Source organism: Babylonia areolata, chromosome 5, assembly GCF_041734735.1.
Source record: "Babylonia areolata isolate BAREFJ2019XMU chromosome 5, ASM4173473v1, whole genome shotgun sequence".
Taxonomy (NCBI): domain Eukaryota; kingdom Metazoa; phylum Mollusca; class Gastropoda; order Neogastropoda; family Buccinidae; genus Babylonia; species Babylonia areolata.
Window position 1 is genome coordinate 31,197,233 of NC_134880.1, and position 16,204 is coordinate 31,213,436.

At 42.2% G+C, this 16,204-nt stretch overlaps 1 protein-coding gene across 6 annotated transcripts in view; it reads left to right on the forward strand.

Annotated features, from left to right (window-relative positions):
* Window positions 1-7,615: 7,615 nt before the first annotated feature.
* LOC143282022 (uncharacterized) overlaps window positions 7,616-16,204 on the forward strand; it is a 231,484-nt gene continuing 222,895 nt past the window's right edge. For all 6 annotated transcript variants that reach the window (XM_076587446.1, XM_076587445.1, XM_076587443.1 and 3 more), the window contains exon 1: window positions 7,616-7,642. The gene's annotated coding sequence lies outside the window, so the exon portion shown is untranslated. The remainder of the gene's footprint in view (window positions 7,643-16,204) is intronic.

Sequence of the window (16,204 nt, forward strand, 5' to 3'; positions counted from 1 at the left end):
TACTGACTGCATTCAGGCAGTCTACGTCATTCTCCCTCATCAGACATCGACTACGAATCCCTGGATCAGGTGACATGGACAGTAGTACCCATTCACCTCAGAATAGATCTTCCCCATTGCAACTCCTTACTGAATGGCAATTCGTCAACTTATCCGAAATCCTTTCTTCCAGTTTGTGATCCTGCCCCTTGAGACTATTGTGGAAGTATCTGTGCATTTCATTATGGGAAACTACATCATGGTCTGGGAAAATCCCATTGCCCACTGTAGACTGACTTTCCCTTTCCTAATCTTTCTCTGATGCTTCCTGCCCTTACCCTTTTTCTCAACCAGGACCCTGTCTTTAACCTATCTATGTGCTATTGTATTGTATTGTATTGTATTGTATTGTATTACTCTTTTTTCTCAATAGATTTCTCTGTGTGAAATTCGGGCTGCTCTCCCCAGGGAGAGTGCGTCGTTACACTGAGAGCACCACTTTTTTTTTCCTGCATGCAGTTTTATTTGTTTTCCTATTGAAGTGGATTTTTCTGCATAATTTCGCCATGGACAGCCCTTTTGTTGCCGTGGGTTCTTTTATGTGTTCTGGGTGCATGCTGCACACGGGACCTCGGTTTATCGTCTCATCCGAATGCCTAGCGTCTAGACCATCACTCAAGGTCTAGCAGACGGGGAGAAAAATACTAGCGACTGTAGGATTCGAACCAGTGCGCTCAGATTCTCTCGCTTCCTTTGCAGATGCGTACCTCGAGGCCAACTTTCCACTTCATCCTGCATTTTCCTAATATTTCCCTCTAACAACAACAGTTCATTTCTCAACTGTCATCTGTTCCCAGTACTGTTGCTGGTCCTCTTCCATCTCCCTATATAAACCTCAGGGCTTTGTCTTTTGCCATTACATGGTGCAGATCCTTTTTCAGTAGGGGATTCAGAGGGCTATTCATGAACCAGTCCTGCAGTAGATCAGCGGGGAGGGCCCCTGCATTATTCATGTAGACAGTTCTCTCAATACCACACAAAGCATGAGCATAGTCAATGAATCACCCCTCCGGTTGCTGCTCCCTGCTGAAAAGTGTTGACAACAGTGTGGTGACACGCTGCCCATCACTGAACACCCCAAGCAGAATGCTAATTACCTTCTCCAGGGCGTTGGTTTCCTCCAGTCCCACAGCTGGATTTCTCACCTAGCAGTTCCCTGCAAATGGCTGTAAATAAAGAAAACAACCATCTCCTCTCCCATGGAATATACAGCCAGGACCCTCTTCACCTCCATAAAGAAGTCTTCAGCTGATGTCTCACCAGGCTTACCAGAAAATACTGACAGTGTGGGTGCTGTATAGCACGTCATGGGGAAATCCTGTGCCATGGCATTTGGAGTTGTCATTTTGGGGTTTGGTCGGGTGTGCTGCCAATGTTACGACACCTCACCTGCTGATCCTGTCAGATGCCAAATGTAACAAGGCGGGAATGGGAGGCTAAAGAAGGGAAAGAAGTAGGAGGGTAGGATCGCAGGTAGAGGACAGGTGCTTTCTCTCCTCGTACCACAAGCAGGGTCTTTTGGTAAAATACTGAGGTGTTTTATTTACACAAGAAAAAGCAGCACACAGCCCATATCAACAGATCTTCTTCAGTGTAGTCTCAGTCTCCCACTCTGACTCCCTAGTTTGTTCAAAGCAAGGAAAAAGGATGGAACCATGTGTGCATGCTGGTTATATCCCGCGCTTTCTTAACTGGTACAAATCAATGGACCAATAGACAGTATATGAAAACGATTTAGAAACAGGACACTGCCTGAATGGTTTTAAATACACTGTGTGTATACAGTGTCACAAAGAGACATATCTGGTTGGTCACAAGAAGATTACCAATGACAAGGATGCATACGCACATTCTGCTCTAATCCTCACACACACTTCAGCAGGAAAAGGGTTGGGGGAGATGAGGAGAGCGGGTGATGAGGGAGAAGGGAGAAGAAGTGGTGACTGAGAGGTTAAGTGTTGTTAATATGTTAGACTGTGTAATGGTTGCAAACGGGCTTAGCAAAGGTGATGCTATGTTGGCTTACTTAGCAACGAACGAGAAGAGGGGGAAGGAGGAAGGTGAAGAGGTAAGGGAGGATTTGTTGTGACCCAACAGTCCCAAGTGAGGGAGGAGTGTGGAAGGGGGGTGTAAGGGGAGGGGGTAAGCAAGAAGTAGTATGTGTATGTGTAGTATGCTTGGGGATGCCACAACTCAGCCATAACCTGACACACTATAACACGTTCTTATCATCGTGTATTTGTTTAAGCCGAATAACATCACCAAATTTTCTTGTTTTGTGGTATTAGACTATTGCGCATGAAAGGCTGACATGAAAGGAAATTCAAGTGCAAGAGATTGGCATGGAAGTATGAAACGTGTGACGTTTTCAGATGAGCAGATACAACTGCTGCAAAAAGTAGGACTGAAAATGCATGGCAAAGTAAATTGATTTCAAAGGATGTGGCAATGGCTCTGGCCGTAAACACTTCCACAATCTATGTCAGTGTAGGAAAAATGTCACACAAGAACCAGATCTGGGTTAGAACTAGAGAATGAGAGCTGAGACAAACAGGCATACTGGTTATTCATGACGCAGGCCGACTACGTTCATAACTGCACGGGCGCGAGCTATATGTCCACTGGTGTATCACTTTAAAAGCTGGAAAGTACTGTATATATATTCTCGCCCACTTGTTTATGGAGTACCTCAGGGTTCGGCGTTGGGGCCAGTACCTTTTACTTTGTATGTTCAGCGTATGGATTCTATGTGAAAAACATCTCCAACAATAGAGGAATGTTTGGGCCACAATGAAAATGTTCAGTATAAACCACAAGCTGATCAGCACCATCCTACAGCTATATGCCAGGGCAACCAGCGCTGTACAAGTCCAGGGAACTGTAGGGAAATTGTTTCACACTTCAGTCAGGGTCCGCCAAGGGTGCTTACTCTCTCCCACCCTATTTAACATCTTCCTGGGGTAAATAATGAATGAGGCCCTTGAAGATCATACTGGCACTATTAGCACTGGAGGAAGGATCATTACTAACCCCAGGTTTCCAGATGACATTGACGGCTTGGCAAGTGGAGAAGAAGAATTTGCCACGTTGGTAAAAAAAAAAAAAAAGAAAAAGAAAGAAAAGAAAGAAAGCTTGATGAGGCCTCAACAAAATACGGGATGGAGATAGGCGCTGAGAAAACCAAGTTGATGTCCAATAGCAGCAACATCATCAGTGTGGACGTTAAGGTTCATGGACAGAAACTTGAGACTGTGTTGCATTTCAAATATCTGGGTGCCGTAATCAGTGACAAGGGCTCTAAACCAGAGATTCTTGCAAGAGCTGCTCAAACAGCTGTTGCACTGGCAAGACTGAAGCCCACATCAAAAGACAGCAGAAGCACCATCTGTCACAAGGTCAGACTCGTGTGTGCTTTGGTACTTTCCATATTTTTGTATGCATGCGAGACATGGACCCCCATGGCAGAACTGCAAAAGAAAATCCAAGCTGTGGAAATGAGATGCTTTCGAAATGAAAGATGGACATCTCGTATCTCGAACACATCACCAACGAGCAATTTCGCCAGACCATCACTCAACATACTGGGGCCACACGACGACCTACTGACCACCGTGAAGAAACGGAAACTGATAATATATGGTGGTACTATAAGAACAAACGGCCTTGCCAATGTCATCCTCAGTTGGGAAGAGAAGAAGAGGGAAACAAAGGAAAAAAAATGGTATGGCAACACTGAAGAGTGGACAGGGCTGACATTTGCTGAGACACAATTACTCACACATGATCGTCCAAAATGGACAAGGCCAGTGCAAGAGTCAACATCGCGGTGCGCCGACAGTTCCCCACGGAGCCAAGCTTTGTTAATGCTTGTCTGTGTTTTTGTATCTGATATATTCAAAAGACAGGTTTTAGTTTTGTATTCTGCTACAATCTTACTGTAAATTTTAAGTTTTGATGGGTTTTTTCTCTCTTTTATATATAGCCGTGCTAGCCCGAGTGGTATATTAAGGGGACGGTACAAAAGAATTTAGATTATTACTGAATTAAGGAGTATAGAATAGAAAAGATCCGCGCACCGACCGAGGACATGTAGAAGGCCAGTCACAAAAGGGTTTTTCAATCACACATTTCAGCGGATTTGTAACCGCTGATTCGTTGTCATTTCCGTCACTGGCAGTTCATTACTTTAACAGTTTGTTTTGCTTTGCATGTCAATGTCCCCTCAGGTCTATATGCTACCCCAGGTACTATGTTCTCCAAGGTCCATATTCCCCCAGGCCAGGTCAGGCTGGTCAGCGAGTCAGAGAACCGCCAAATTGTGAAGGTTGCGGCCAATGGTTCCACGCAGACTGTCAGACTATCGGCGTCTCATATGAGCAACTAGGAGATTCCGACATTGTCTGGAAATGCCTGGTTTGTGACTGCGAACTACAGTGTGACAGCCTTTGACCTGCATGAAGTGAGCAAAACTACCGTCTTCCTAAACTCCTCCTTACCATCCCCTAAAGGTACCACCTTTCAACCACTCCACTCCTCCACTCCAATCAGACAAGCACGCCAGAACAGGCAGAGAAACCGACCTCTCCGTTTCCTAAACGTCAACGCAAGGTCCAGAGTGAAAAACTTGACGTAATCATCGCAACCGAAACAAGACTGGATAGCAACATCGCAGATAGCGAGATCCTCCCGCCGTACGTCAAAGTCTTTAGGCGCAATAGAAACCGACGTGGCAGTAGCTGATCATCTGATGAGCCACAAAGTTCCCGAACTCGCTGTCACCGACTGCAAGTTAGTTTGGGCAAAGATCAAACTGAAAGGAAAAAAAGACCTTCATGTGGCTGCTTACTACAAACCAGATGACGGCGACAAAGACAGCCTAAATCTCTTGTCATCTGCAGTACAGCATGTCTCCTCGCAGAATGCCTACTTGGTAATTGGAAGTGACTTCAACCTGCCCTCCATTGACTGGGCATCATGCAGTCTTAAGTCCCCCAGTGTGTACCCCAGACTGCACACACAGTTCCTGGACCACCTGAGGGACCATGGCCTATAACAGATAGTCACCTTCCCCACCAGAGAGTTGAACACCCTCGACCTCTTTGTCACAAATTTTCCCACGCTGGGAAATCGGGCGACCCACGACACCTTCAGGAGCTCATAGAACTGAAGCGCGAAGCCCAGTGCAAACTCCGCAGAAACTACTGGACCCACACAGCCCACCTCATCCAGGACAACACAGTGGAAGGCAGAGGGGTCTCCAAAGGCCTCTGAGCCTATGTGAAAGCCAAGTGCACAGATTCGACCAACGTCTCCCCCCTGAAGGTTGAAGGACATCTGGTGACGGACGCCCAGGGCCAGGCTGAAATCCTGAATCGCCAATTCCAGTCGGCATTCAGCAAAATATCCCCATGCACACCAGAGATCTTCATGTCTAGGACAGGGCTCAGCCCCACCCTGAAGGACCAACATGCGACTCCATCACCATTGGGGAGGAGAGAGTCAGAAAACTTCTGAGGAACCTGAAGACCACGAAGGCCCCCGGCCCTGACGGCATCAGCCCCCAAATCCCCAAAGAGCTGGCCGACGAGATCACGCCGCCCTCACGCTACTATTCCAGTCCTCAATCGACTCAGGGGTTGTTCCACAAGACTGGAGGGGGGCGGGGGGGGGGGGGGGAAGCTTACGTGTCACCTATCTTTAAGAAGGGTGAACGCTACCGTCCAGAAAACTACCGCCCTATCTCGCTGACAAGTGTACCTTGCAAGCTGCTGGAGCACATCATCATCCACACCATTATGGACTTTGCAGAGAAAAACAACATTATCTGCAGAGAGCAGCATGGGTTCAGGAAGAAGCGATCCTGTGTCAGCCAGCTCTTGGGCCTCGTGGATGAGGTCACACACAGCAGGGAGAAAGGCAAGCAGACAGACATGCTAATCATGGACTTTGCCAAGGCCTTCGACAGAGTATCCCACTCACTCCTGACCCATAAGTTACTAGTACAGTCCTATGGAATCAGTGGCCAACATCAACAACTGGATCCAGAGCTTCCTAAGTGAGAGAAAGCAAGCAGTTGTTGTGGAAGGTGCCACTTCGGATTTCGTGCCTGTGGAGTCGGGAGTTCCTCAAGGCTCTGTCCTCGGCCCCTGCCTCTTGCTGCTGTACATCAACGACCTCCCCAAGGGCCTGACCTCCACCGTACGGCTCTTTGCAGACGACACGGCATGTCACAGGACAGACCGACAAAAGAAAGCCGCCGATGCAAAGTGACCTGGATAAGCTTGCTGACTGGGAGGAAAGATGGATGATGTCTTTCCACCAGGACAAGTGTGCAGTACTGCACTTCGGCAAGCAATGGAAGGCACAATACCACCTACGTGACCATACGCTCAAGCCGCCGCACTATGATACCATGTCAGTACCTCGGTGTTACTATATATCTCCACCGACCTCAGCTGGAACAAACACACCAACAACGTCGCAAATAAAACCAGCAAGACCCTTGGCTTCTTGCGACGAAATCTCAAGGTTGGCCCAATTGCCACCAAGGCCCTTGCACGCCCCCAGCTAGAATACTAGTACGCATACGAAGTCTGGGACCCGCACACGGCTGATAACAACAACCAGTGCGGCCTCGAAAAGATACAGAGGAGGGCCGCCCACTTGGTGGTAAACCGCTACCGCCAAACATCCAGCGTGGGATACATGCTTGGACAGCTAGGATGGCCTACACTGGAAGACCGGCGAAAGAGAACACGCCAGGCCACCACTCTCAAATACCACCGCGGAGACATGGTCATCGACACCAACCATGCGCCAAAAACACAACTAGGACATAACACTCGAGGCTCCGGGGAATACCGTTATGCCACAGAGTCCTGTTACCGAAACTACAGGAAATTCTCTTTCTTCCCATGTACCACCAAGGAGTTCGACAAGCTGCCACCTGAGGCAGTAACATCAGTCTCAATGGTGGGCCTCAAATCCATCATCTGACCTTACCCACTCCTATCTCCAGTTCCCTGTGCCCCCCCCCCCCCCCCCCCCCCCCCCGATAGGCTAATACTGACTGCATTCCCTATAGAGCAGCAAACCGGAACCCGCCTAATTATTATGCCAAAATCTTCAACTGGTTGAAGGCGGGCAGTTATTCAAGATCTTTTTTTAAGATTCCTTTGTTGGGTTTAGTGGGTAGCACACACTAGTTGTGAAGGCCCTGTCACTGATGTTTCCTTTCTTTCTTCTGTCGGTCTGCACCATTAATTCGTCTTTCTTTTCTTCTTTCCTTCAATTTCATTTTGGTCTCTCTTGTCTCTCTAATGTCTTTCATATTGTTGGGGTTTTGCGTGTGTTTTGTTTTTGTTGTTGTTTTTCCTGCAAGCTGCACAGACGGCAGTCACACTTAACAAGCAAAGAATCATTCATTACAGATACCGAAACATCGAAAACAAATAAGTCCACGCGCAAGAGAATTATTTTTGTCATTTAGGCAAATGTTTCATTCTTCTTTCAAACACTACCATATGCATTGTTTCCCCTCCTTGCATGAAGAAAAAAATGTTTTCACACGGAAAAGAGTGTCGCCCCTGTCAACAACATGGCGGTAAGTTTTAAGAAAGCAAACCAGTGAACAATGTTACAGTTTGCTACTCCCGTTACACTGTATTATCAAAGCTATATTCCTTTCACTCGTGTTTCACGCGACGCTGCCATAATACTGTCTAGCTGTCGTACGTGGTGTCAGTCATAGATAAAAGTCGTAACACAGGCGCAGGTGGTGTCGCGAGTTCAAACACGTCCAGTATTCATGTCGTCTGAACGAGTGTATTTAGGCTTAAGGTTTATTGATCAGTCAGCCAGGCGTTTTCATCTTTTATTTCCCAGTACAACCCGATTCGATCGGTGGTTGTACAGCAGAAAAGAAAATCGGAAAGAAAACAAAAAATGACAAAGGAAGTGTTACTTTGACCATAATTATTTTGCTTTACATTTGATGAACTCCAACGCGCGCGCGCGCGCCCACACACACACACACACACACACACACACACACACACACACACACACACATTTTTGGTGTTTGTTAAGTACTTGTACACTATGATTCAGATATACACAATTTTTACACAGGATATTTTTCATAATAATTTACCTGCCCTGGCTATCTTGCATCACCAAAAATAATGGAAATAAAAATGTATCAATAAAGTTTTTCTGGCATGATAAGATGCAGCTATCCTTTTACTGCACGAGCAAAGAGAGAGGGGTGTGTATGGAAGGTGTGGACTGAGTCAGGGGGTGGGGGGGGGGTGTTGTTTCATTGTGTGTTTTTTTTTCTTCCCCTTCATACTGATACTCTTTTGCCTGTACTAATCCCCTTGGTTTAAACAGTATTTTATTTGGAAGATGTATAGTTGAACAGGACAACAAGAAAATCTTATATAAAGTCCTGTCCTGATACATGTACATCCTTAATATGTGACGGATGTCATCACAGCTAGAAGTTTAAACATGATCATACATGAGTTTTAACAAAACTAAGCTAAGATATAAATAAAGTGAAACAAAACACAAAAAAAGACAAATGTGGTGGAGAAAGAAGTCAATAGAGAGAAAAAGAAGAAAGAAGGCAAGGGCACAAGTACAGCAAGACAGACTGAACTTGGCCGACAAAACAAAGTGGCAAAGGCCAACTAACCATTCTGTCAGAAATCCCCTTGTTGTGTCTCTGAAATTTATAAAAGAATCACATTGCTTTTCATGTAATTTTGCATTCACTTGTGGTCTGTTTTTATCACCTCACCTCACCATTTTTTTTTAAAATTTAACATGGGCAGTTATGTTTTCCATAACACTGTAAAGCATTGAACCTATTTTTAAAATAGCTTTATGCATTCTGAGTTATTTATATATTAAAATATTTTAGAGATATTTTCAGAAGTTTGTTTCAAAACTAGTCATTTCCAATATAGTTAGTTCAAAATTCAGGAATGTGTTATGTCAAGTACTAGAAAGCTTAGTATATTTGTGTTTTTAAAGTTCATCTTCTCTTCTTCTGACATGGTTTGAGTTCTTTTATCTTTTTTTAAACTTTTTTCCTGTATTCCAAAATTGCATTTTGACATGAATGTCAAATTTAACGAAGATTTGGTCATGTGTGGTTGTATAACACACACACACACACACACACACACACACACACACACACACGATACAGCCACTTTCATTCACATATTTATGGTTGTGCACGCATACTCACACACACACACACACACACACACACATTTATGGCAGTGCACACATACACACACACACACTCACACACACACACACACACACACACACACACACACACATACACACACACACACACATACATTTTTGGCAGTACACACACACACACACACACACAAACACAGAGTAGATATATGTATAGTCACACACAGCTTTCCAGTACAGTTTTATGCATTCATACCCAATCTCACTTTCTCGATCTGTCTGTCTCTGCTATTAGTTTATCAGTTTATTTGTGCATAGATCTATGTTTGTAGTACTTTGTTGTTTATTCGTACATTACACATTACACCTGTTTCATTATATATATTGCAAAGGAAAACCAGGTCAGTGCATGCAAGATGTGTGTTGTTGGCTGTCATCATTTTTAGCCTTGCTGTTGTGTGCTGGGGATGTTAAGTTGAACCTGGGGCATGGTAAACATGGTGATGACACTGAACAGCATGCTTCTGTAGAAAGTGTGGATAGTTTTCCCAATGTTGACGGCAATTTGAAAACCTTGTTGTGCTCCATGTTTGAACAGCAACAGCAGCTCATACAGGCAACCTTTGATTCCCTCAAACAACAGCTGGGTACTGTGCAGGTCAGCTTGGGTGATCTGGGGCAGGACATTACTGATCTGTGTGCCAGAACTACACAGTTGGAGGAAGATGTCAGAGATGTGTGTGAAGTGTGTCAGGAAGCCAGCAGTGCTGTGTCTACAGTGGAAGAGAGACTGGAGGAGCTGGAGAAAAACATTGAAGAGAAATTTGATAAACTTGAATTCTTCTCTTGAAGGGACAATCAAAAATTCTTAAGAATTCCAGAAATGATTGGTGAAATGTACACCTGTGCCCAGAAAGCAGTGGACACATTACATATCACAATGCCTGGAAAAGACCGGTCATTGACATCATCTGTGCTCTTCGTATCGGCCCACAACATCCTGGCAATGATGACAACGCAACCAGGCCCCGCCCCATGATTGCCGGATTCTCTTGGTGTTCAGACAAAATGGAAGTACTGACCAAAGGCAGGGAGGCACTAAAGAGTGAGGGTGTGAAGGTGGCTTCTGACCTGACTACCAGACAACAACAGATCATCAAAGATCACTGACCGAGGCCTGCATGCACGTTTCAAAGGTGACCGGCTGATAATGACGGGACCCATTCAGCACCATGCTACACACACTGTCAGACAACTGGATGCACATGGTGGGACAGATGTCAACAACACAGCAAGGAACATGAACACAGAACCGCAGCAGTATTCCGGAAACCTTGACTTGAATGTTCCAAGGAGCTACGTGGTTGCTGCCTGGTCACCAGCCAGCTGTACAAGCGATGCACGAGGCAGCGCCACCCCCATCTCCCCCGCCAACATGTTTTGTATTGCTGCCGGTGATAACAGTGAACCACAGGAGACTAGCGGCCGTGACAGCAGCAGCCAACACAGTGGGGATTCCCCTGTCAACCAACAGTCCCATGCTGCCACCCTGTCACAAGCACACTTTGACTCTTGCCCCCACCCCCACCTGTACCCACCTCTTGTAAAGAGCAGCAAGTGAAAACTGCCAGTGACAAGTGTTAGGCTTGAGATCACAGCAAGCGCAGTTGAAGCCAGTTTGTTGACAATTCATGTGGATGTGATCGTGAACAGACACGGCTGACAGACAATGTTAGGTCCGGTCATGTGCTTTGAAATTCAGGGCACATAGGAAGGCAGAGCAAGGTCAACTCTCCCCTGCTCTCCATCAAGATGTACCTAGAGATATGGCCCAGCCCACTCCACTGTTGTTGATGCTGAGAGACATGACATTCAATGTGTCATTAGAATGCATACAAAATAGAACTCTTTTGAGGAGGCAGTTGAGAACACTTGGGAGGAACTTGATGATACAGACAGATTGTCCAGCAATGAAAAATGAAAAAGATATAAAGCATTGTTTAGAAAGAAAAAGGTTACATACAAACAAAATGTTTTACACTTTCGTACTACAAGATAATATGAATGATCCAATATGTTTTGTAGGTACAGTAAAATCCTTTGTTTCAAAACATACCATGCAAAACGAAATCAAGGCACAAGATTGGTATGTCAATTTTAGTAATTCATTCAACTCATTCCCTGAAGGGGATGTTGAGGGTAGTACTGTTGATAGTAGTGGTTGGCGTAATGTTGGTGATGTTGATAGTGGTGGTGAGGATGGATGGGAAATACTGATGGTGATGTTACTGATTGTGGTGTTGATAGTCAGGGAGGTAGTAACGCTGATGTTGGCGATGAAAAAGGGTAAAGCACCCGGACCAGATGGAATATTTGTGAAATTTTCAAAAATCCCTTGGTGCAAATGATAACATTTTTTGGTCAAATATTTTAATATCCTTTCCTCTTCTGGTTTATATCCTGATGCATGGAGAGTCCATCATTCAACCATTGCACAAGAAAGGTGATAAGTATGTCCTTGATAACTACAGAGGTATTTCTTTGCTTAGTAGTAAACTGTACAGCTACATTTTAGATAAAAGACTTTAACAGTGGGTAGTAGAAAAGAATGTAGTACATAAAACCCTGGCAGGTTTTCAAAAAAGATATAGTACAGTCGATCAGATCTTCACCTTAACAGCATTGATACAGAAGGAGTTAGTAAGACATAAAAAAATAATGTTGCATTTATAGATTTAAAAAAAAAAAAAAGCATTTGATTCTCTGGTGTGGGAAAAACTGTGGTGTTTTTGAAGAAAAATAAGATAGAAGGCAGAATTTTTAATGCAACAAAAAGCATGTATGATCTTATGTATGATATAAATAAAAGGTTTCTTAATGTTAGAATCCATTCTCCAACACATTAGTTCATGGAGAAACTGACCATTATTCTCTTTTCATTAACATTTATGTTAAATGTATTGAACACTGGTTACATCTTTTGAGAATGCCTTTAAATAGACACTGGTTACGTCTTTTGAGAATGCCTTTAAATAGACTCCCTTTAAAAGTTTTACAACACATTACTAAATTTGCATAATCAAGATAAGATTATGTGGGCATCCTCTCTATGTTATCTTTTATGTCATTATGGTTTTGGTCATGTATGGCACTGGACACTGGACACTGGACACTGGAATTATTTATTGTCATTGCCAAGAAAGGTCTTTTGACAAGGGGGCAACAACATAAATCCATATATTTTAGCTTCAAAACAACAGAACACTATATTTTTTTCTGAACCCTTCAGTCAGTTTAAACCAAGAAAATATGTAATACTTGGAAACACTTAAGTCACATCCTGACAAAAACTCAACGAAACGGAACTAAAGAAAAACAACAATGTAATGATAATAAAATACCAAAATGAATGGAGACTGACTCGACCATCCCTTCAAAAATACATCAAACCAATACATACTGCCTCAACAATACACTCAATTATGCAATGTTATGTTTTCTGTTTTATCCAAATAAAATAGCAACTTCTTTACTAACTATAATTAAGTCTCTTCTATACTGTTAATACTATTCTGACTTATGTACCTTTGTCTCATTGTTTGAGCTTCTGCAATGAATTTAGCGACAGATCTAATTATGATTTCATTATCACATGACAAAACAGTAACAACATCATGGCTTTTAGCCATCTCTGTTTTAAAGAATATGCATTTTTCTCGCACAGTAGTATAAATTTCACACTGAAAAAGAAAATGTTTTTCATCATCCACTTGGTATCCACAGAGAGGGCATGGTGATTGTATAGAAGTCCCAGGTTCAAACCATCTCCTGTTTGCATTAAACCCCAGAGTTCTTAACCTAAATCTCGCATAATTTATTCTGTGCCATTTGTCTGTAATGATCCTGAGATATGTTTCTGGTTGAAATATACTTTTAAAAGAAAAGAACCAACTATATTTTTCTTTACTTTCCATGTCAGAATGCCAGTTTTGTTTGAAGGAACAAATGAGTCTGTCTCTGAATTCTGCAATAAATTGCTGTTCGTTTCCTACACCCTGGGACAACCACACAATTCCAAACCCATGTTCAGTCAGAACCTTATTCACTCTATAACACCAGTTTTCTTTACCTAATTCCATCTGTAAAAGCATCATGTCATAGGCTTGTTTGCTCAGACGTGTTTGTGGAAGCTTTAACAATTTTAACCAATACTTAATACATTTGACAAAAGTTCTTATATACAAAGGATATCTTCCAGTTTCCCCATATAAAACCGTATTGGATGAATGGATTGGAACATGCAGAAAACGTTTAATTGCATAAGTATGTATTCTTTCAATGTGTGAGTTAACCGTTAATCCCCAGATTTCAGCTGCATATGTCAGTAAAGGTTCTATTTGTACATCGAACATTTTCCAAAACAGACAGGAATCAATAGAGTTCAATTTTCTAAGTGTTTTCAAAATTTCGATGACGCCTTTTTTACCTTTTCTGCAAAATTCTTCCCATGCATTATTCAGGCTTAATTTTGTTGTAAAAATCATCCCCAAATACTTATATGAATTAACAACTCTAACTTCAGTATTTCCGTATAACCATTTTTCATGCATTGACAAATGTCCACCCATTCTAAAAACCATAATATTCGTTTTATCTAGATTAACAGTCAAACCTAACCGATCTGCTTCTTCTTTTAAGACATTTAGCTGATTTTGCAAACCTTTTACCGTCCCTGACAAAAGAATGACATCATCAGCAAAAAGTAACAGAAATAATTCAATAGCTCCTGGTATTAACTGAATGCCGTGCTGACCTCTTTTGGAAAGTTCCACAGCTAATTCATTTATGAAAAAGGAAAACATTTGCGGGCTTAAAAGACATCCTTGTTTAACACCAGTTGGACATTTGAAATAATTTGAGTATACACCTTTTACACGCACACATGCAAGCACTGATTTGTAAACACCTCTAAGCGCCATATATAATTTTCCATTCCCACCACTTTTACGCAGAACATTCCATAGGGCATTACGATTTACAGAATCGAAAGCCTTCCTGAAATCAACAAAAGCAACATAGAGTTTTGTGTTACAAAGCAGATATTTTTGCACCATTGAATACAATGTAAATATATGGTCTACAGTGCTATAAGTTGCTCTAAAACCTGCCTGTTCTTCAATTATTTTATCCTCCCTCTCAGCCCAATTAGTTAGTCTCATATTTAAGATGTGGGTGTAAACTTTACTTAGGACGCTTGTGAGTGATACTCCGCGATAGTTATCTGGGTTGTTAACATCGCCTTTTTTATGTATGGGAATAATTATTGATTTTGCCCATTCTACTGGAAATGTACCATTTTCAAACATCTGATTGAATAATTCTACAAGGAAATCAATTATAAGGGAATTTGCATGCTTCAGCATTTCCCCAATAATTTTGTCTGGACCTGCACTTTTTCCTGACTTTAAGTGTCTAATACTAGAAATGATCTCTTCTTTAGTTATGGGGTCGTTAAACAATGACTCATACTCATCTTCTGTCTCCACTAAATTGTCTTCTTCTTGTGTTGACTCATTTTCAAAGTCGTTAAAAACTCTAAAGAAATGATCATGCCACTGTTGCAAAGAAATCTCATTATACACGAACGTTTTTCTGTTCACAGATCTTATCACTGACCAGAATGTTTTAGAGTCACTAATTGAATCTCTTAATATTTTTAATCTCTTCTTTTCAAACTCTTGCTCTTTTGACTTTCTTAATTTGACATACTCCTTTCGGGCTGTAACATATGCTTGTCTTTTTTCTATCTTGTCCGTTTGTGTTTTACACCTCTGAAATCTTTTTAGTAACCTTTTAACTTCTTGTTTCTTACACTTGCATTCATCATCAAACCAGTCATTACATATCTTACTTCCTTTTCCTACTGTTCGAACCATGCATGCAGCGGCTCCATACAAGGCAGTAACAAACTGGTTTAGGCTATCGTTCAAGTTAGTGTCTAATAACTGAAATGCTTTCTGAATACTATTATAGAATTCATCACTGTCAAGCTCATTTTTATAAACATCAACATTCTCATCAGACCATACAATTTTTTCTTCACCCTGATGAATCATATTCGTACTGTATGGTCATGTATGGCAGAGCCAGGGTGTTCGCGACTGTAGTCAATTTCTATTAAGTTTTAAAAATAGATTGAAGGAATATTATCAGCAAGACTGTCATTTTGAGATAACTACTAGAGACAGGTTTTCCTTTTATAGTTCATTCAAGTCGTCGCTTTCTATTAGTGCATATTTGGTGAGAAATGTTCATTACATAAAGGTGCATAATGCATTAACATGGTTTAGACTTGGTCTCTCCCCTTTGAAATCTCACTACTTGTGTTGCTATCAAAGTGTTTCATTGGATAGTTTAAACTGCCCGTTTTGTTGTTCCATTCAAGAAACAGAAGTCCATTTTATACTGGTTTGTCCAAAATATAAAGAACTTAGAAACAAATACATACCATCAAAATTCTGTATAATCCATCAAGCTTTAAATTATCCATTCTTGCTGCAAACGAAAACAGTATAGTCATCATTAACCTGGCTATGTTCATTTATAAAGCATTACAAATGAGACAATCATCAACTTTTAAGTATGCTTTCAATAGTTTTGTTTATGTGCCTTACTTGAGTGATTTGCATGTCGTTTTTGTTGCCAAAACAGTTTACTTGTCTGAACCAGTTGAAAGCAAATGTAACAACTCAAACTCTATTAATAGCTTGTTTGCAGAGGCAGGGGAACCGCCTCTCTCCAACCGCAGATTGAAGCTGACCCTGAATTACTACTTGAAACTGTTTTCCGAACCCCAAAATCCTGCTTACGATAGTGTCTTCAACAACCACTTCAACAAGAAGTTTGAAGACAACCCAAACTGTATCCCTCCTCTTAGATTCCACAT